The sequence below is a fragment of the Rhinolophus sinicus genome, chromosome 15 (assembly GCF_057876585.1).
Source record: "Rhinolophus sinicus isolate RSI-liver-muscle chromosome 15, RSI-T2T, whole genome shotgun sequence".
NCBI classification, from domain to species: Eukaryota; Metazoa; Chordata; class Mammalia; order Chiroptera; family Rhinolophidae; genus Rhinolophus; species Rhinolophus sinicus.
Window position 1 is genome coordinate 6014128 of NC_142515.1, and position 20403 is coordinate 6034530.

At 53.9% G+C, this 20403-nt stretch overlaps 1 protein-coding gene across 6 annotated transcripts in view; it reads left to right on the top strand.

The window, feature by feature from the left end:
- FAM53B (family with sequence similarity 53 member B) overlaps positions 1 to 20403 on the top strand; it is a 114874-nt gene that overhangs the window by 15108 nt on the left and 79363 nt on the right. The window contains exon 1 of one of the 6 annotated variants that reach the window (XM_019742164.3): positions 2737 to 3071. The exons of 4 other annotated variants lie outside the window; for them this stretch is intronic. The gene's annotated coding sequence lies outside the window, so the exon portion shown is untranslated. Of the gene's footprint in view, positions 1 to 2736; positions 3072 to 15906; positions 16154 to 20403 lie in introns of those variants that run through there. One more of the 6 variants, XM_019742165.3, reaches the window with a different exon arrangement.

The following is a 20403-nucleotide window of genomic DNA, read 5'->3' on the forward strand; positions in this document are numbered from 1 at the left end:
GGTGTAAAGTGGTTCCCAAATTCCCAAGACTCAGGACCGCGAAAAATTGGGTGCAGCAGCATTTAGCAGACAGGGTGCGAATTGGTTAAAGAAGAACAGCAGTGTCCGCTGGTTGTTGGAGACCCACCCTGGAGCAGGGGTTTTGGATGCACTCTCGAATTCTGAGAGCAATCCTGTAGGTACAGCTGAAGAAAACAGGCTCAGAGAGGCCAAGTAACTGGCTCCAGGCCACACAGCTTGCAAGGCCGAGAAGCTATTCTGCCTATCCGGGTCTCTCTGGCTTAAGGGCCTGTGTCCTCTCCGTGCCTCATGCTCTCAGTTGGTGTGTCCATAAGACAGAGGCACAGGTTCTGTTTTATCTCAAAACGTAAATTTTGTTTAGTCTTGTTAACATCACAGGGAAACTTAGAAATTTAACTGCCTCTTTGCCTTGCCCCCCTCCCTTTCGTACAGCGTTACTTTTTTTTAAAGCAGTGATTGGACTCCATATATCTACCATAGGACCGAAGGCAGAGCCTGGATTGGGAAGACTGAAATGTTTTGCTTCATCCTTACAAAAGACAGAGTCACAAGAAAATATAATTATTCCCAGTGACCTTCTGGGGGAAACGGCAAATAAATCTGGCAGCCCACTAGAAGCTTCACCGTTTATGCAGATTCCATTTCCCATTCAAAGAGATTGTTAAAAAGGGTTTCCAGCATTTTTTTTTTTTTTCATTTGTAATTCAGATGTCTCAAAGTAAATCATTTTGTGATGCTTGCCACCCCAGGTTTGTACAATATCACGTTTTGTTTACAGGCCTAAAGTAATCATATAATGAAACACAATTGTACATCGCCCAGTGTGTGGGAACTTGGTAGGCCCCAGCCAGAGCCGGGCAGGGGCCCTGCATTCTGTGTCAGACAGATGGCTCTTTAGAGGTTCATCCTCATTTGTGTGTGGGGGTGGGGTGAGGATACCCATCTCCAGCAAGGGCTGCCTGGCTGGCTCTGCTGCTCTTTCTGTCCCTACAGAGCTTGTGGGACAGGGTTAGGCCCCCGGTGTGCTGAGTTTCTGGAATCCAGAGCAGTGGTTCTCAGTGTTGGCTGCACATTCGGGTCACCTGGGTAGGTTTAAAAGCGAAGCCCGGATGCCCAGGCTGCATCCAGGGCCAGTTACGTAGGAATCTGAGAGAGAAGGGTAGGACTCAGCATTGTGTTTTTATAGCTTCTGAGTTGATTCTGTTGTGCGTACAGGACTGAGGAAGTAGGGCTGGAGTAGACCCCATGCGCACCTTGCGTCCTGTTCAGGGGTGGCATAAGCCTCTTGTGATGTCCCACTGCAGCCATGTCCCATGGAGGGGGATCTGAAAGGTGCCCACGCGTGGGTGAGGTGCCTGCTGCAGCCGTCATACAGGTAGCTGCTGTTTCTTCTGCTGGGCCTGCTGGGCCAGGTCTTGGGTGCACCTCCCGGCACAAAACCGGGTGCAGCCCCTCTGAGCCCCTTCTTCAGCCTATTGCCTCAGGGTGGTTCTCATGCAGGCTCTTGTGTACCTGCTGTCCCGCTGGCCTTCGGCTTCTTGTCCCTTGTGGAGGTTTGGCACGTGTATTCCTGTGTGGCTCGCGGGAGGGAAGATGCAGTTTGGGTCAAGGGCCCATCTGGGTGATGCTCAGTGAGCAGTCGGTCCTTTCTCGTTGCCTCTGTTGGCAGTGACTCGCACCGTCAGCCGCCTGACTGTACCTGTCCTCTTGCGGACACACTTGGGGTTACACTCCCTCGAGTTCTGTTCAGGATGCCCAGGGGCTGTGGAGAGCAAGAACTTCTCTAGGCTGCCGGTGTAATCTTCCAGAAGAGCAATCTGACCCCCAGTAGGTGCGGGACTTTCCCAAGTGCCCAGAGGGGCCGGAAGCTGTGTCTCTTGGGTGCCCTGCTCTCCTGTGAGACTTGGAGACCCGCTCTTGCTGGCAGGACGGGTGCCACAGCACAGACCCCGGCACTCAGCCGCTGTGCAGAGTCCTCAACCTGCTGGAACGTGGCACCCATGGCTCCTGGTCGACTTGGACAGTCCATCCTAGTTTTCACCTTCTCCCTGATGCTTGCTCAGCAGGGATCCCTTAGGTTGCTGAAAGTGCAGGCCCACTCAAGCCCTAGTGCGTGGAAATTGAGTCCTCATGGACTTTCCTGAAACCTTGAGCTTGATGAAAAGGGTTTTGGTCGCTTTGGCAAAGGTTTGTCCATCTGGTCTTCTGCGTGTTGGTGGTGGTGGGTAAATCGGCTCTTTCTCTTCTCCTGAGTTGGCTTTGGGCATAATGAGGTGGGGAGAGGGGGGTCTTACTCCTGCATTTGTTTAGCAGGCATTGGCTGGGCACCTGCTGAGTGCCCCTCCTGGAGCCAGGCACTGGACTCCCTTAGATGATTTAACCCTCAGCACAGTCTATGGCTGAAGGATTAGCTCCATCTATTGCTGGAAACACTGCTGCTCTGGAGAATGACTCGCCCCGGGTGACAGGGACAGAGGAATTCCTGCTCGTTCAGGCTGGTGGCCTCGGTCCTGTATGCTCTGCACACCATGCTTCCTCTCTAGCCAGCGCCTGCCCCACTGCAAAGGAGGCGCAGTTCCTGCTGTGAGCAGGGTGTGTCTCCCAGGGGCGGTCCCTGGCGATGACTGACTGGGCACCATGCTGCTACTTCCAGGAGGGGCTTGAGTGGCCATGTGGCAGAGCCTGCTGGGTGGGCCTGCGGGCTCCTGGAGAGCAGGGCCTGTCGTGGGCCTTTCTGTGTCCCGGCAGTCGACTAGTGCCCTGGGTAGAGGAGGTGGTGGCCCCTGTGGGTTCTAGGGCTGCTGCTTGTTGGTCCTACCCCCTGGGGAGGCCACCACGGTTCTCAGCTGCCCTTTGGATGAAGTGCCCTGACAGACAAGGTCCAGCTGGGAGAGGCCTCGTCCACGCCTGGAATTCCCCTTGCTCTGGCATTCACGTTGGCCAGGCGCCTGGGAGCGGAGGGAGGGTCCATCTGCTGGCTGCAAGTGGCCTCTGCCTGTTTGGAAGTGGAAAGACAACGTCCTCTGTAGCCGGCCACCTCCACGCTCTGGGTGAGGAGAGGGGTCAGGGGCCAGGGGTGTCTGTGGTTGTGGGACTCCAGAGGGGGTGTGGAAGGCAAGGGGTGCCCCCTGGCAGGGTCCTGGGGCCGGCCTGCGGAGCACCTCTCCCATGTAAAGCCCCTCTAGCAGTCAGGCCACTGCATTCCCCAGATGGCAGGTGGTGGGCACACTGTTGCCCACTGGCTGCACCTCATTTGCTATATGACCCTCTTGGCCTTGGGTTTCTCATCTTGCTGGCCCTGGCTCCCAGCGTTTTTAGGAGGACTGGTTAAGGGTCGGTCTGAGAAGCCCTGTGAAAGGTGTGGTGCCGTGAGGAAAGATGTGAGGTAGGAGATGCAAGTCTGACCCGATGGCAGACATGTTGCCGTGAGGTCCAGGGCAGGCTGCGTGCTGACAAGGGGAGAACTTTGGGCTGAGTGTAGGTGCCACCCCGTCTGTGCCATTTAAGGCAAGCATAGCAATAAGCTCTGGAATCAGTGCCGGGGTTCAAATCCCACGTCTGCCTCTTGCTGACCACTTGCCCTTGGGCGGGTGACAGTCTCCTGGCCTGGACTCTGGCCATGCTGACAGCACCCAGCCCATGGTTTGGAGCACGGGGTGAGACACCATGGGTGGGACACTTCGCGTCCAGCGAACGTTAGTGAGCGTCTCGTGCAGCCTGGGGCAGCATGTGCTGCGGGGAGGACACGGGTGAAGGTCCTCATGGTCCCAGTGGGCAGCAGGACGAAGGACAGAACTAGAAGGGACGTAAGTCTGAGCTGGGCTCGGCTAGGTGTGTCAGACTGGGACAGATAGAGCCTTCCCCAACCCAGCATTCCCCGTTCTCAGATGACTTAGGAGTTTTTTTTGGAGGAAGACTTGAAAGCATGTGTTACAATTCAGTTTGCAGTGTGTCTCTTAACAAAAGTTAAGACTACTGAAATCTTTTAAGCTTTCTCTTTAGGAAACAAAATCTCTGTTTACCAAAAGTGATTTAATTTGGTCCTAAACATAGAGAATAAAATGCATGTTAAGTGGCATGAAGCAGCCTCAAAATGTTGGCTGTGCTCTCACCAACTTGTGTGAATGAATCTCTGGGAACCTCAGTGGCCACACACCTGTCTGGACCGCGAGTGGGAGGTCCATTTACTACCTTTTCGGATTCCTTGCAGCTGATGTCTTTATTTGCTTTCACGCTGGCAGGCTGCCGTTCACCACTGCAGTCCGTGTTCTCTTGGTGCAGTTTATGTGGTTGCAACTGGGGCGCTCGCCCCCAGCCTGGCCGCCTCTCGCTGCTTTCTGGGGTGTGAGTCCAGCTGCCTCTGGACCCCTCTGCCACCTGAACATGACCAGCAGTCTTTCCAGGAGCAGGAGCTCATCAAAGCTTTTGAAAAGGGCCCTTGACCTCTGGGATGACAGAGAGAGGGGCCTGTAGCGTCCCCAGTGGTCGCCGGGCTTCTCTTGGCGCAGCCCGATGAGGTGTGAGAACTCAGTATCATTGCCGAGTTCTGGGCAGGGGCCTGACTCCGGGCTGCAGCAGCGCCCTCCCTTTGGAGGCTGGTGCAGGTACTTGGTCCTGGTCTTAGAGAGCCCCCTACAGAGGACCCACCACGGTGGCTGGGCTTGGGTGGCCTTGATACAGACCCTCTTCTCGGACATCATGAAGCTTTGACTGAGGGGCTGTCTGAGGGGGTAACCAGCGCACCCGGGTTGCCTCTGGTCTCTGGATGGGACAGTACTCACCTGCCCTGTCCTCTCTGCCTCTTCAGATATGTCACTGTTTTTGTGATGACCACAGAACGCTCTGCCAGCTGGTGGTCCCCCAGGTGCAATTCAGTTCAGTCAGTGTCTAGTAAACACCTCCTGTGTGCGTCAGCCCAGGAAGTCCCCGTCTGTAAGGAGCACACAGGCTTGTGTCAGGGACAGTCAGACTGCAGTTGTTTTTATTCAGTTCCTACTGTGTGCTGGACCCAGGGTAATAAAAGTAACAGAGGTGTTGGGCCCGGGGTACTGGTGAGACCACAGCCCTGTGGGGAGATACAGGAAGGTCACTCCCACTGAGCCGAAGGGGAAGGAAGAGAAGGCTTCCTGAATCTCGACGAGTGAGTGGCAGTTTCGGCAGGTGAAGAATGGGGAGGAGGAGGTGATCCCGCCCAGAGAGCAGTGTGTGCAGCATGAGACCACCTCTGGGGTACTTGGGGGCCAGCAGCTGGCGGAAGAGGCCAGTGGGCTGGGAGCTAAGCTGGTCGTGGGCAGGATGGCAGTGGGTTCAAGGTGTAGGAGCCTGGACTTAACCCTGAAGGGCCAGAGGCTAGGGCACCCCATGCTGATGCTGCAGTTTTGAAGGCTCAGCATTTGGGGAGTGGCAGTGCAGGGCAGGGTTGGAGTGGACGACGGGGAGGCCACAGACTGCCCTAGGGTAGAGGCGGCACACCAGGGCAGGGCAAGGGCCGCAGACGGTAGCAGCTGGTCGGTCAGCACTTGAATGCTGGTGAGGAAGCAGGAGAAGAACAGAACAGGCCTCTCCAGCCGTCCTCTCCAGGGGCCGCCTTCTGGGGAAACCGCCTAGCGGCCTAGGCATTCTGACCTTGGAGTCACCTCCTTGGAGGGCTACTTCCCGATGCACGGAATTTTCATCAAGTGCCATCTACTTGGCCAGAGGGATGTGGTCTTTGTTTATTTTCAGTCGAAGCTCTTGCTTTCAGCGGGGGCACTTGGGATTCCCAAGAACTTCCAGCATTTCTTGCCTGTGCTTGCACTGGGACTAAAGAATCAAAATGAACAAAACCTTTTGGCATCGCATGAGTTGAAAAAAGTCTGATTCCGTGTAAAACCACCTTTTTTCCCCCCTTAAAGGAAAAAAACGAGTAACCATGTTGGTATGATTGGAAAGGCGCTCCGGTGTCCTTTGGGCTCTGTCGTAGCGTGTTCTCACCGGGTTCTCAAAGGGCGGGGCAGTTGCTGACACAAACACGCGAGAATGTTCTGCCCGGGTCACCTGACGCCTGGCGCTCCTGTGGCCTCCTTGCCCTCAGATGCCAGCCCAGATTCCAGGCCCTGTGGACTGTGGCATGTGGCTTGGGTCCAGTGAATGAGAATCCGGGTAAATAATGAACCTGCGAGGAGGGGCAGTTCAGCAGCCCATCTCTTTGGGTGTCTTTTGTGAGACCTGTAGGGTTTTGCTCATCAGCATTTAGTCTTGAGTAGAGAGAAGTGAGTTAACTGCAAAATACGGCCCTAATTTTGTCAGTAAACCTCCCTGTTCCCAGGGAGCTTAGCAAATGCCCCCACCTATTAGAAAGAAAAATACGAGAGGGATCAGGCCTGGCTGAGGCTGAATGGGCCAAAGGTGAGTTGGAAATGAGTGGAAAAGCGACATGCCAGGAATAGAGGCCAGGGCTGTGTAGGGTCCACCCTGGGCTGCTGAGGGGTGCGGAGGTCCATAGGTGAATGGGTTCTCACAAATCAGCTCAAAAAGAGCACAAATCAGTTTTTAAACTTGTGTGAGGTTTAGGCATGTCCCTTGAGTGTTGCAGAAAAGACTGCAGGACGTCACTGCTCTGGCTGTGGCACAGCCCCTCTGCTCTGCCGAGTAAGAGCATGGCCAGCATGGTGTGGGCTGTGTATACCTGGGAGCCCCTGGGCCTGCTAGCTTCCCACGCGGCCTGGAACCCATGTGGAAATGCCTGGCCCGGTTTTTCTCCTGTGACTGAGCAGCCAGCTCCTGCCCTGTTTCTAGTTGGATTCCTGGGGTCTCAGGCAGACCAGGTGATGTCCCTCGTGGAAGGCAGTGATTGGCGTGGCCAGCCCCCAGGTGCTCTATTAATAAATAGACAAGGGTCTAATTTTCAGCCCCTACCTGTGGCACAGAGAGGGCACTTGCTCCCTGTCAGGCTGCCCATCTCTGATTTGGCCTCCACTCAAGTCAAAACCTCTGGTTGCTGCCCTGGGCGAGAGCCTTTGTCCTGAGCGCAGGAAGAGAGAAGCTGTCGTTCAGTTCATATTTGAGCTGAGCCTGCTCGCGTGAAGATTGTGCAGCTCGGTTAGGAACTGCAGAGAGCATGGCTTTGTGGCCCCCATCACAGGGTGGAGTAGTGTTTTCAATTTCAGAGGACTTGTGGGGACTCAGTGCTGTGAAGGGCGACTGCCACTCTTCACGTGGATCCCAGCGCCCGCGCCTCATCAAACCCTGCCAGCTCGTGAGCGTGTTCCCCTGGTGTGCTGGTGATGGACTGCCTGAGATGGCCATCGTCTGTGGTCTGTGGGGCTGACAGGGGCTCCAGAAGGGTGGACAGAACAGGAACCAGGAGAGCACACACCTGAGAGCCCTCAAGAAACTGTCTGCTTTGTTTTTCTTCATGATTTCCTTTGCAGAGGAGCGAGCCTCTTCCGGTATGAGCTAGTACAGATGAGCCCAGACAGTCGCAGGATCTTGGGTAGGGCTGGTATCAGTTGGGACAACTGAGGAAGAGAGACTAGGGCATGGAACCAGGAAATGGGAACCCTGGGTTCCGGCCCTGCCACTTTGTTGGATTTGACTTTGAACGAGGCACTTAACGTCTCTGTAGACTGGCACTAATGAATAGTGCCTACTTCACAGGATAGGGAGGAGTAAAGCGGATACTCGAAGTCAGTGCCCGGCACATACTCAGTTGCCCCACGTGTACTTCTGCAGTGCCCACTCTGTGCTGGCGTCATACTACGGTAAGTGTGTTACAGGCTTCTCATTTAATTCTTATCACCACCTTAAGATGTGGGTACTACGATTATTCCCTTTCTATAGATGAGAAAACGGAGGTTCAGGAAGATAAAGACGCCCGAGGTCATCCAGCTGGTGGACAGCAGTCCCGGGATTTGGACTCCCAGTTCTGTGCTCTACATCAGGGGTTGGCAGCCTAAGCTCACAGGCCAAATCTGGCACACTGCTTGTTTTTATAAATAAGTTTTGTTGGCACACGGCCATGTCCATTTGTGTACCTACGTGCTACAACAGCACAGCCGAGCAGGGGTGACAGAGACCACGTGACCAACACCCGGCCCTTCGCAGAAAAGATGTCCCGACTCCTCTGTGTGGATGCTCAGAGGATACTCCACATACGTCTGGCCAGTGTGGTAGCCTCTAGCCACATGTAACTACTTACATTTTTTTCAGCTCCTCTGAGGTATAATTGACAAATTAAATGATAAGATTTAGATGAAAACTTCAGTTCTTCAGCCGCATGTCACGTGCTCAGTAGCTGCGTGAGGCTATTCACTGTTATGTCGGACAGAACAGACATAAAGCATTGCCATCGTCACAGAAAGGCCCACTGAGCAGGAGTGCGCGAGACCGTCTCCCAGCGCGTGGAGATCCCGAGTGTAGAGGAGGCAGTCCAGGAAGGAAAGGAACTGGGTTTTCCTGGCCCAAAAACAGACCTGAGGATGGATTCATTGACTCAGAGGTGGTGATGGAGACGTGCGAGTGACAGAGGGAGCCTAGGCCTGGCGTGCACAGGCTGCCCCCCGGGCCTCTGTATGACCATGGCAAGCCCCCAAACAGCCCAGGCCACAGCCTCCATCTGCAAGGGACCGGTGAGGACCCCACCCAGCCCTGCCACTCTCCTGCCTGTCACCCCAGCCCCTGGCTCCCGGGGCCCGTAGCCTCATCAGCTCTGCTGTGCCCAGCACTCCCCCACCCCACCCCCGTGTGTGTTTGCTCGCTGGGCCCTGCGGAAATCACAGAAATCCGCACTTTCCAGTATTCAGATCATGCTCTTTGTGGACCATCTGGACCCGATGGGTTATACACCACTGTGACCATTGTTCTGCCATGCTGGGCTGGGGACATTTTGTTGTGATGAAATGGCCGTGTTTTCCACAGGCAACAGATAGGGAACTACTTTAATCGTTCAGAGTGGTGGCTGCCGTGTAGCGCGAGGGAGGAAAATGAGTTCAGGTCCGTCAGCTACTAGCGAACATCGCGTGGCTTTCGCCTTAAAATGCCGTCAGCTGCAGCACTGACGCAGACTGTTGACGAGCATGGAGCCGGGCTGCACTGTAGCTCTTGTCTTGCTTGGTTCAGATGTTCTCTGAATAGGAGGCTCGTTGGCAGCTGATTGGGGCAGTCACTTTGAGGTATGAAGGCAAAATGGGTTTGGATTCCATTCGCTGGACGTGGCCATAATGCCTCAGTGCTGGCGTCGTCTCCCCCACGCTGGAGCACACCGATGGAGGAAAGCTGCGCGGTGCTTTACTGCTGGGCTGCCCCGGTCCAGGCCGAGCTGCCCTGGGGTCTCTAGTGAGACGCTGTGTGTCGTCAGGGGTCTGGCCACTCCTGCTCTTGGGAACAGCCAGGTCTGTCCCTGTTGGGTTTACATGGGTACGGTCTGCACGAATTTCCCTAGCTTAGACAAGTGCCCAACCCTTTACAGTCAGGACAAACACATTTACAAAATGCAGGAATAAGAAACCATCTGTCCCAAAGCCTGTCTCTGCTCAGCGCCCGGTGTGATCCCTGTCATGGACTGCGCTAGGGGGGCTCCCCAGTTACCTTCTCATCACGGCCTACGGGCAGAGGGTTAAGTGGCTCTGTGGGTTGACATTTAAGAAAACCCACTTCATGGCACTTTCCTTTTGAATGTGTTGTGGTACAAAAGTCTTCGTTTGTCCTGGACTGTTTTGAAATAAAAGGCAGGAAACCCCCCTCTCATTTCTATATCTTGCATAGAAGTCATCAAAACAGAATCCTGTGTTCTGTGCAGGAGTTGTGATTGAGGAAGCAGCTGTTCTGTTCACGATGACCCGACTGAAGCCAGCCATCTGTAGGCGTCAGGGATCCAGAATCATCTGTTCCATCTGCTGGCTTTACTTGCATTTGTTTAAAGTATTTGGTGAGGAAACGCTTTCCTTCCCCAAGCCCACATTGTGGGAGAGGCCAGAAGGGAGCTCTCTTGCGGAGGGCAGACCCCAGACCCCCCCAGCTCCCGATGCTGCTGCTGCTTGCCCCACAGGATGGATGCCAGGCAGAGAATGGAAGCGGGTCAGCTGCCTCTCCAAGTATGTGCGTGGGAAGGCCGGCCCCACTGCCGGGGGCTGGGATCTTCATGGCAGTGCTCTGGTGTGCTCAGGGTTTCAGACATTCTGTGCCTGCTAGTCGTTTTGAGCCCTTCGGCGAACTCAGAGTGAGTCAGGAGTGATGCAAATGGATACGCATGACTGTGGGGCGCTGAGGCCCAGTGAGTCCACACCGCTTTCAGACCAGATGAAGACGCAGTTCATGCAGGCCGTTCAGAGTTTTGAATAGTCGGCACCCTCCAGGCCAGGGTGCACACGTGTAGTGTGGGCCAGACGTGGTCCTCACACATGAGTGGTTTGGCCTCCATGATGCTGTATGAATTTTGCATTTCTGGACAAGGCTTAAAAATTAGGAGACTGTATAAAGAAGTATGGATTTTCAGCGGCTCTTGGCAAGTCAGAAGGTCTTTAATATCATTTCGGGCCTTCTCTCCCACACAACTGCAGTGTTAGCCACAGCTGAGCGGCTGTCCGGTCTGTGGGGCGTGCTCTCTGTGCGTCACCACTGTTCCCCACCCGCACGCTCGCTCACTCTTGTTCCCTGCTTGGCTCTGGAAGGCATTTGAGTTTGAGATCCCTGGAGTGGACGAGACATTCAGAAGACAGATTCAGATTTTCTGGCTCTCCCGATTATTTGGCACAGGGTGAGCCGTGGCAAATGGCAGTTCCTAGTGGGGACACCCAGGGCTCCAGGCCCTGCCCTCCATCGTCCTGCTGGTTGTTCCACTTGCAGGTAAACTGTGACAGGTAAACAGGTGCTCAGAGAAGGGGAGGAGCTCCATTCATATCAGTGGCATATTCACGCTGCCGCAGCCGCGGATGCAGGCATGGCTGTTGGGAGAACGGCACTACAGACGAGCCCTTGGCTCTTGAAAGCCAATCTCAGCCCAGAGCCCCTTTCACCGATGCCAAGTGCCCCGGGGACCCTTTTTGTCTCCCCCACTCACCCCCATAAAGTCACTCAGCTGCTTCACCCAGTTTAAGCTTCTTAGGCCAAAAGTGCCTCTGTGATTTTAACAGATGGCTACAGGATTTTTTTTAAAACAAAGGTTTGATCTTTAAATTATTTTGACAGGCAGTCTAGCTGCCATGTATCAAGCAGATAATTTCTGTTGGTGATAGAAACAGAAAAAATTTTTAGGGTAAATGAAAACATGCTTCTCAGGGTTTTTTAGCTTGTTCTTCTTGACAGAGACTCAGTGAAGCTAGTGGAAGTAAAGATTCTCCCAATGGCCATTTGCAGTCTTCTAAGAACTGAGTTTTCCTCTTCACATTCCCCCAGATATTTTATATTAGTTACCCCTTTCATTTACCTTTTTCCCTCCATTTTTTCCTCCTCTTGGGGCAGATGTTCTGAAAACATTTTCTTTTCTTCCGATTCTCACACACGTTTCACTACATGGTCAACCTTTGGGCTTCTTAATGTTGTGGATTGTTTGCTGAGTTTGAGAAATGTGGGCCTTGGGTCCCGTTGCCTGAAAGCCCTTCCTGCCTTCCGTGACTCGCAGGAGAAACGTGGTGTCCTCATCTGCTCCCTCCTGCCGGTCAGTCTGTTCCGTGCCTGGGGGGTTTGTCCAGCCCCTGATTCTGCAGGGTCAAGACTCTTGAGAAGGAGCCCAAAGGCCCTGACCGTGCCCGAGTTCTTCTTAAGTGCGTTCCAGGGCCTGTCGGAAACTCCAGTTTCCGTAACGACAAGCACTAGGTCAGCTTTATCTAGAGCCCCAGGTGCTGGCCCAGAGGAAGTGCTGGGGGCAGGGCCTGGGCCTCCCACCTCTTACCCACCTTGTGGCCTTTGGCAAGAGACTCAACCTTGATAGACCTCAGTTTTTTCATCCTCAAAATTGTCCTCTCAAATACCAGGGATCTAGATACCAAGTCCACTCACACGTCACTTTCGGGAGGGTTTGTTGAAACGCTGATTGCCGGTCCCCACTCCTAGAGTTTCTGATTCAGTCAGTCTGGGGTGGGGACTGAAACTGCATTTCTAATCAGCTCCCAGGGGAGACGCTGTCGCTGGTCCAGGGACACACTGAGAACCACAGCAGTAAGGTCACATTGTTGAAGCAGGTGCCCAGGGCTCCCATGTGTCCCAGCAAGGGTGTGGGGCGTCCTGTCCTGTGCACGTCCCAGCCAGCAACTGGGATGCCTGCCCTGCTTCTGAGCCTGACCTCCCTTTTTGCTTTCCCACTGTGCAGAGGGACACACTTACGAAACTTTGCATCTTATTTTCTGGGAAACTTGACCCTAGATTTCCAAAGATGTTTGGTTTTCCAGTTGCTGTGGACTGAATGTCTGCTTGTCCCCCCAAATTTGTATGTTGAGACCTCATGCCCAAGGCAATGGTATTAGGAGGTGGAGCCTTTGGGAGGTGGTCAGGGCATGAGGGTGGAGCCCTCCCTCCTGAAAGGGAGCTGTGCTTTTATAAAAGAGACCCCAGGGAGAGGCTTTGCCCTTCCACCGCGTGAGGACGTGGTGAAAGGATGACGGTCAGTGAAGAAGGGCTCCCACCCTACACCAAGTCGTGAGGCTCCATGATCGTGGACTTCCCAGCCTCCAGAATTGCGGGAAATAAATATTTGTTGTTTGTGAGCCCCCCAGTTTAGAGTATTTTGCTATGGCAGCCCCAGCAGCCTAAGACACCAACCGTTTTTCTGGAAATTCTTTGTCTTCAGACTGTCATTGCAATAGTCGGAGAAACAGTTCTTTCCTACCTTTAGGTAATTATTTCTCTTACAGCATGCCACCCACTGACCACCTTGTCCCCCCTTCTCCCTTCTTTAGCTGGACCCTGGATGCCAAAGGAGGCAACATTGGTGCTGTTGAGTTTTGGTTTCCCATCTAGGTTGATTTTACCCATTTTCAACCCAAATTGGTTTGAGCTAACAATTGACGTGGAGATTCTGGGTCACCCTGGTGCATCCTGCCGGGCAGCTGTGTGTCCCCTCCTGACGCTTATGCTCTCCAGGTGCTTCCCAAGACTCCCCAGGCGTCCGTCCTCAGGCTGAGGTGCCCTTTGTCTCAGGTGCCCTGAAACCAGTGTCCCCTTGCAGTGGTAGAAACTGGGACACCCAGCGATGCTCGGAACCACCTCCTCTGTTCATTCTTTCTCTTACCCAATGACAGATGAGCCTAGGCTGGGCTTCTGGAGGTGAAAGAAACCTTGTTACAACTGGGGAAACGGAGGCCCAGAGCCAGGAAGTGATGTGCCTGAGTTTATATGGAGTCAGCCAGTGGCGGGACGGATCTGAGTTGTCAGTGGGTGTTGACTGCCCTGAAAAGATTGATTTCATATCGCCTTTTCCATTGTGCAGAGTGAGTCTGAACTTGCTTGTCTCCTGTCTTTCGCTTAAAATGGAATAGCTGTGGGGTGATGGTCGGTCGACCATATTGCTGAGCTTGGCAATTTTGTTTTGTAAAGGAGTTTCCCCCGCTCCACTCCCGCTCCTTGAAAACTAGGGTATAATAAAGCAGTCATGGTTTTGAATGAAGCGTTTCTGTGGCTTTTCTGACTCCTTCCTCATTGCCCCAGTCCTCGGCGGTCCCCAGGCTGAGGCCCTGGCAGCTGAAGCATGTTGGCCCTTGTGCTTTTGTGCTTTCATAGCCACGCAAACACGTGGGGAGCGCGTGCTCAGCACATGCCTTGATCACATATTTGTAACTCGGGAGTCCGGGACGATCGTGACATTCTCGTGTGGGGCTGTACATGACCACTCCTCCTTCCCAAGAGAGAACACAATTATTGTATTGTCTGTTGGCATTCTGACTTGGCTGCGTGGGTCAGAGCAGGGCTGTTGGTTTACTGGGAGATAGAAATAACTGTTATGAGGCTTTGTACCTTTATGCTGCCATTTTATGAAACGGAGGTTTGGGTTACCGTGTTAGGATCCCCTAGGTCACTGACTTTGTTCAGCTAAGTAAACCACCAGCCTGTGCCCCTCATGGGGCTCGTTTGCGTGGTGGTCTTGCTGGCAGAGGGAGAGCAGGATGGGTCTGGCAGGGGGACCCCTGAGAGCTGGAGGAACAGAGTGAGGTGGAGGCTGGGCAGGGAGTGGGGAGGCTTGGGTGGCCTGAGGCTGCCCTGTGTGCGGAGCCCCCACCCTCTGGGGCCTTGGGAGGGTGCTGGCCTCAGCCGGGCATGTGCCCTTTTGGGCAGCAGAAGCCAGCTTGCTGGATGTCGGACATGTCACTTCCTGGCTTTCTCTTAGGAGGCCCTCACCCTGTCTCTGGCTGTTGAACTCCTGCCTGTCCGTTAAGGCCTGACACTTATGCCACCTCCTCTAGGACCTCTCCCCAGATCTTTACCTCCTGATTTGGGATTACAGTTCACTCCTCTGTCCAGTGGCATTCGTCACATTCTGGTCCTTTCTATGCCATGTGCCATGCCTGTTGGGACACTTGGTGGTCAGGGTGAACTTGGTTGGGTACGTCACCTCCCCCCTCAGTGCATGGCACAGCCAACCTGGCAGCGTGGGGCTTGGGACGGGACTTTGATACCAGGAGGTAATAATGACAGAAGAGCAGCCGGCACAGGGTGTGCACAGGGTTTGCAGGTTCAACTGCCGTCCCCTAGAGAACACCCTTTGTTTAGGAGCACAGTGTCACACACAGCTGACTTTTCTCGGGCCCTCGACCCTCCGTGTTCACCATGCGGCTCTCAGGACCTCGGGCCCCCTTGTTCCGGGGGGCCTGGCCCAGGCGCGTGCTGCAGACCCCGGGCTTCCTGGAAGTGCTGCCTCCCAGCAGGCCCTGACGGCGGCCAGGCTCTTTCTCCTAAAAGCAGAACATGGAAAACAGCCTTAGGGAAGGACCTGGGCTGAAGTTTTCCCAGGATCTGGTGTGAGAAGGGCCACCTGTGGAGGTTCTGATGAGTACTCGCAGGCATCCGGGGGCGTGAGTGTTATCAGATACGGGCTTTCGTGCCCACCACCGAGTCTGTGGAACCCGGACAGCTTCGCGTCCGGCCCCTCTGTGGACCGGGAGGTTCAATGCTTCAAATTAGTGTTGATAACACGAGTGTGACAGCTGTGGTGACCCCACAAGCAAGAAAAGCTTCAGTAGCTTTTGGCACCAGGGGAATCAAGACCTGACTTAAAGTGGTGAATGTGTCTTTTGGTTCAGCAGATGTTTCCTAAGCAGCAGTTTGTGCCAGTCCCTGGAGATTCAGGGGAACAAGGTTGGGTTGGTGCCCTCCAGAAGCTCACAGTCCATGGGGAGACACACACAACGCTAATGCACTTCAGGCTCCTGTGATTCTTGCTCTGTGGTGTGGGCAGGGCCTTCCTGGAGGAGGCAACCCCTGAGCAGAGTCTAAGAGGCGAATAGCCTGGCTGGAGGCTGAGGAGGCTGAGTGGGAAGGAGAGGGAGCAGGGAGGAAGGGACCAGCATGAGCAAAGGTCTGGAGGCATGGGATGGTATGGGGCATTTGAGGAACTACAGGGAGAGAGAGAGAGAGAATTGATTTTTAAAGAATAGGCAATATATGCACATGGGACAAACTCATCAGTGAAAAGCATCTCTCATCCCATCCCTATCCCACCGTCTGGAAGAACCCCTGTTGCCATTTTCTTGTTTATCCTCCCAGAGATATTCCAGTCATGTGCAAGCATATGCAAATATATATACCCACATATATGTAACTTTGATTTTTAAAAAAAATTATTTTTTTGCGTAAGGCAAACCTTAAATTTCAGAAGGTACAAAATGGTATTCTGTGAAGCGTCTCCTCTCACTTCTCTTCTCAGCCACCTACTTCCCATCCCAGAAGACGACTGATGTTTCTTTTGTATCCTTCCAGAGACTTCGATATCGCTATTACAATTACTTACGTAGTTTTTACCCAGCGGGAGCTGACCGTGTCCACTGCCCTGGTCTTCGCTTTTTCACGTCACCCTAGACTGGAAGGTGGTTTTCTGTTGGTGCATATCGAGCTCTCAGCCTCCTGCAAGGCTGCATTTTGTCCTTTGCGTGGACGTCTGGGCACTGACGTATCCTGTCCCTACCGGAAGGCACTGAGGTTGCTCCCCATGTCGGCTGTGCCAAAGGTGCGTGTTTTCTACACACAGGCAGGATTGTCGGAGGGCAGATTCACTTGGCATTTGGAGCTCACGCAGTTCAAGGGGAGAGCGGTACGGACGTTCGTAGAAAGGCTTGGAGGCATTTGCACACGTTATGTTTTGCACTCCTCCCTCTAGACCTTGACTTGTTCCTGTTTGTGGCCGGCAAGTGACTTTTAAGTTGGGTCCCACTGAGAGTTTGGGGGAGAAACTTATTGGGAGAAACTGCCTCCCATCAGTGAGCCCTCTGTGAAAGGGGACCCACTGTGGGCTTGTGAAGCGCGGCTGGCCTAGGGATGTGGTCAGTACTGATCAGAGAGACTGACCAGACACTGACCCTCCGACCACTCACAGCGGCCGGGCAAGGCCATGTGGGCCAAGAAGCTGCCTGTCTGCTGGGACTGCACGGATGAGGATGCCACCTCCAGGTGCTCTGGGCTTTGCCCTTCATGAACATCATCGCGGCTCTTGCGAATGTTTTGTTGAGTTACTAATAATTGGAGTGAGCAAGAGTCTGCCCAGGCAGAGAAACGCCAGGATGTGGGAGGGCCAGACCCACGCCAGCATGGCTTTGCACTCACCCCAGAAAGGCTGTTATGCCAGAGTCCGAACCTTAGAAGACCCAGTTACCGTGTTATTGTTTTCAAAATGTAGTCTGCTGCTTACTGCATTTTATTTTACCTTTTTATTTCACTTGTGCATCAATCTAATAATTCTCAACTTCCTGGGGAGGAGGGCCTGTGGCTCACAGAATTCTATGTCTTCAACCCCTCCCGGCAGCCCTGCAGGCGTGGAGTAACCACTGGCCTCGGGCTGAATGAATGAACACAGCTCCATCCCATCAGGCAGCCAGGGATGGCAGCCTGTTGCTGGCTGCTCACCCAGAGCACCTGAAACTTGGTTTTGGTGCCCAGATGCTGACTTCTGACCAGTACCTGTTAAATTTCATCCATTCTGATCCTGTCCACTTATTCAGTCTGGCATCATTTTTTTAAAAAAAACTTTATTATTTTTAACTCCGAGGACGTTGACCATCTCTGCCTGCCTCTCCTGGTCGCACTGCTGGTGGAGGCCAGTGTCACCGGTTTTCCACGTGCCTTTCCACTCGTTTGTGTGGTAATCCCTCCAGACGAGGTTCCTGGCCAGGGCGAGGGCCCTCCACACCGTTGCTGGACTTGAGGGCTTTGCCGAGGCCTGGCCGTAGAGCTTCACTGCTGACTTTAGTGCAATGAGCTGCTCAGAGGGAGGCAAGCCTGCGCCCAAACCCGGTTCCCTTGGCTCCACTAGGGAGACGATGACAAATGACATGACAACTACAGCGGCCGTTGGTGCGTTTGGCAGTTTATCAGGCACTTTGGAGTATGTTGTGGACAAACAATGGCGTGAGTCTCTGTTTCTTCTGGGGCCTCGGCCATTTCTGATGAGGAAGATGATCTCACCTTGGGAAGTCGGGTTAACTCTGTCAAGGCCTTTGGAGTCTCAGAGCTGTCGGGATGCCCGCGGAAGGCTCTGGAACAGTTCACCAGGGCTTCTACGTTACCTTTCCTTTTTAACCCCGTGAGTCTGGTTGCCGTGCCATTTCCTCTTTAACCCCCAAGGTCTTTGCTCATGTCCAGAGTGCTTAGGAGGAAGTGGGGACGGTTGCAGACGAGATGCCTCTCCCTGTCCTGCCCCCACCGCCTGCCAGAGAGGGAAAGAGCCCAAGGCCCAGTGAGCAACGGCTCCCCCACGCTGCTTAGGTTCATTCCCTGGCCAGTTTTAAGTAATTCAGAGCAGAATGCCTGGGCTTTGCATTGAATTAGCACGTCAGGGAAGCCTTTCTTACTGGAGCCTCGTGCTCCGTTCAAGAGCCCACAGCCTGGTGCTGTTCAGTCTCCACAGACAGATGGCTGTTGTTACCACGTGGTGGCTTCCCCTCTGTGGTGCCACAGCTAGCCGATGGCCAGTCATCTGAGTGGAGTTTGTCCTGCTCTTTAGAGCCCCCCAGAGGGTACAGGGACATGGCTTGGGCATTTCACTGAGAGGTGCCAGGGAGTGCAGGTGTACCTGTCATTATGACAGACCTTCCAGGCAGCTGAGTCTCTCCAGAGTTTTGTTTCGGCAGATGACAGCATCCTTGAACGTGTGGTAGAACGTGCTGAGTGAACGGGGTCGCGGGGGGAGATGGAAGGCTTAATGTAGGTTGGTTAGCTCCACTGATTAATTTCTGCACCAGAGCCCGTAAGAGAGGTTGGCAGATATGACTCAGTGGGATCAGGAGGTGACATCCTAGTGTGTGAGCTGAGGTCAGGATGTGACCTCGGAGTAGGTGGCAGATGGGAAACTCGGTGGCTGTCCTGTGCCCAGTGTTCCAGTGTGACTCCTGTGATACTGTTTGGAGCCCCCAGCCCCCAGGCCCTTGAGATCAAGAGGTCACTGCCCTCCCTCACAAGTGCCAGCTCCTGAGAGGTTACGTCCCTCCTGTGCGGTGGCGTGGCGGTTCTGTGAGAGCAGCGCTGGGGCGGACGTGGCCGATCGTAGCAGGAATGCTTCTCCCTGCCCTTGGAGCTTCTGGAGCCACGCTGGGATGAAAGCCCTGCGTTTAGCCTGGGCTGGGGTGGACCGTGTTGCAGGAGGGAGAAAAGGTAGCTGTCTGTGGGCCCCAGGAGTCCATAAACATTTTGGAAAGGAAGGGGATAGTCCTCATGCAGGATGTGGGAGACGAAGGCGTGAAAACTGGTGAGTGACGAACTTCCTGGCCCTCCAAGAAACTCCTCAATGGAGAACTTTGTTAGTGTCACTGAAAGACACCAAAGTGCCCTGTGTGCTTAAGGACTGAGCGTGGAAAGTGCACTCGTGCAAATACCCCGTCCGCACCCTCCAGAGAAGAATGAGGGGGGGCTGGTTCTGCCTCCCCACCTCCACACCGACCCTGGCATTACCAGCCCCCCACTTGGCTGTGTGGAAGGTCACAGTTGAGGCTCTTGACGGCAGCGAGTGAAGATTTGGCCTTTGCTGTTGTCCAGTTTCCTGGGGCCTTGAACACTGCAGGTCCGGTTTAGCTCTGCCTCTCTCCTCACAGCTCACCCAACACCTGATCCACGATGGCGTCTCCCTCTCCCTCGGGGTTCCTGTTTGCATGTCACAGGTGAGGGAACTGAGGCTCCGAGAGGCAGAATGACCTGCCTAACCCCACAGCGGGTGTGTGGCTGCACTTCTGATGCTCACTGGTCAGACACAGAGCTCTTCTGTCCCAGCCTCTCATTTGACAGGTGAGGGAACTGAGGCCCAGAGAGAAGCAGTGACCTCGCCAGTGGGGCCGAGCTACTCAGCGGCAGAGCCAGGGCCAGAACCCATGTTTTCTGAGTCTTCTGCCTTTACACAGGCCACACTGCCTCTTGTTTGGTCTTCCCCATTTCTGTTTTTGTTTAAAAAGATTTTGTTTTTTATTACCCCTCTTGGTTTTTGATAAAATTCTCTGTACTTGTCAATAGGCCTGACTGAAGAGCAGGTCACGGCCGCCTTAGGCTAAGTGGCTTACTGTTTCAGTAGATTATCTCTGGGCTCCGTGCTGTCTCTCCGCCCTGTCCTCTGCCCTTCTCTCCCTCGCCCGGTTGGAGGAGGAGGCGGTGTCTAGCTCCATGCTCACTCAGTAAGTACTGGTTCTCCCTCCCTACCTCCTGGCCTTCATTTCCTTCCTTTTCAGTCTGCTCAGCAAATCCCAGTCCATAGCACACTCTTCTTCCGTAGTGTTTGGTGGTTAAAATGACAGGAACGCGAGCGAGAATTACGGGAGGGCTTGTAGGAAACGCGTCTGTCCATTATTTCTCATTGATAAATGAGCTCCTGACAAGTCATGCATGCAGTTGGCTTCGGTTTCAAGAAACAACATGGGCTGTCTCGTTCCCATGTTCAGATTTGTTTTGGCTGTGGATCTCATGTCCCTGAGTCATGGCATTGCTCCCCCTTCGCTCGAAATGTTGTTGGCTTAAAAAAAACCCAGAAAATCCTCACGACACTGTGAGGGTGACTTTGTAAAGTCCCAGAGAACAGAGAGTCCTGATTTGGGACAGCAGTTCATTTCACTGTTTTATTTTTTCCCTCCATCAAGAGAGTCTCCTAAGGGAGCCTGGGCCACTTTAGTCAGCCATGGGCATAGGGTGGGTCCCTTTCTAGCCAGGTAATGGGACTGCCAGTCCTTCCCGAAATGTGGGCCCTTGGTGGCCTTGGATTTCCTGCAGCACTGGGCCAGGTAACAG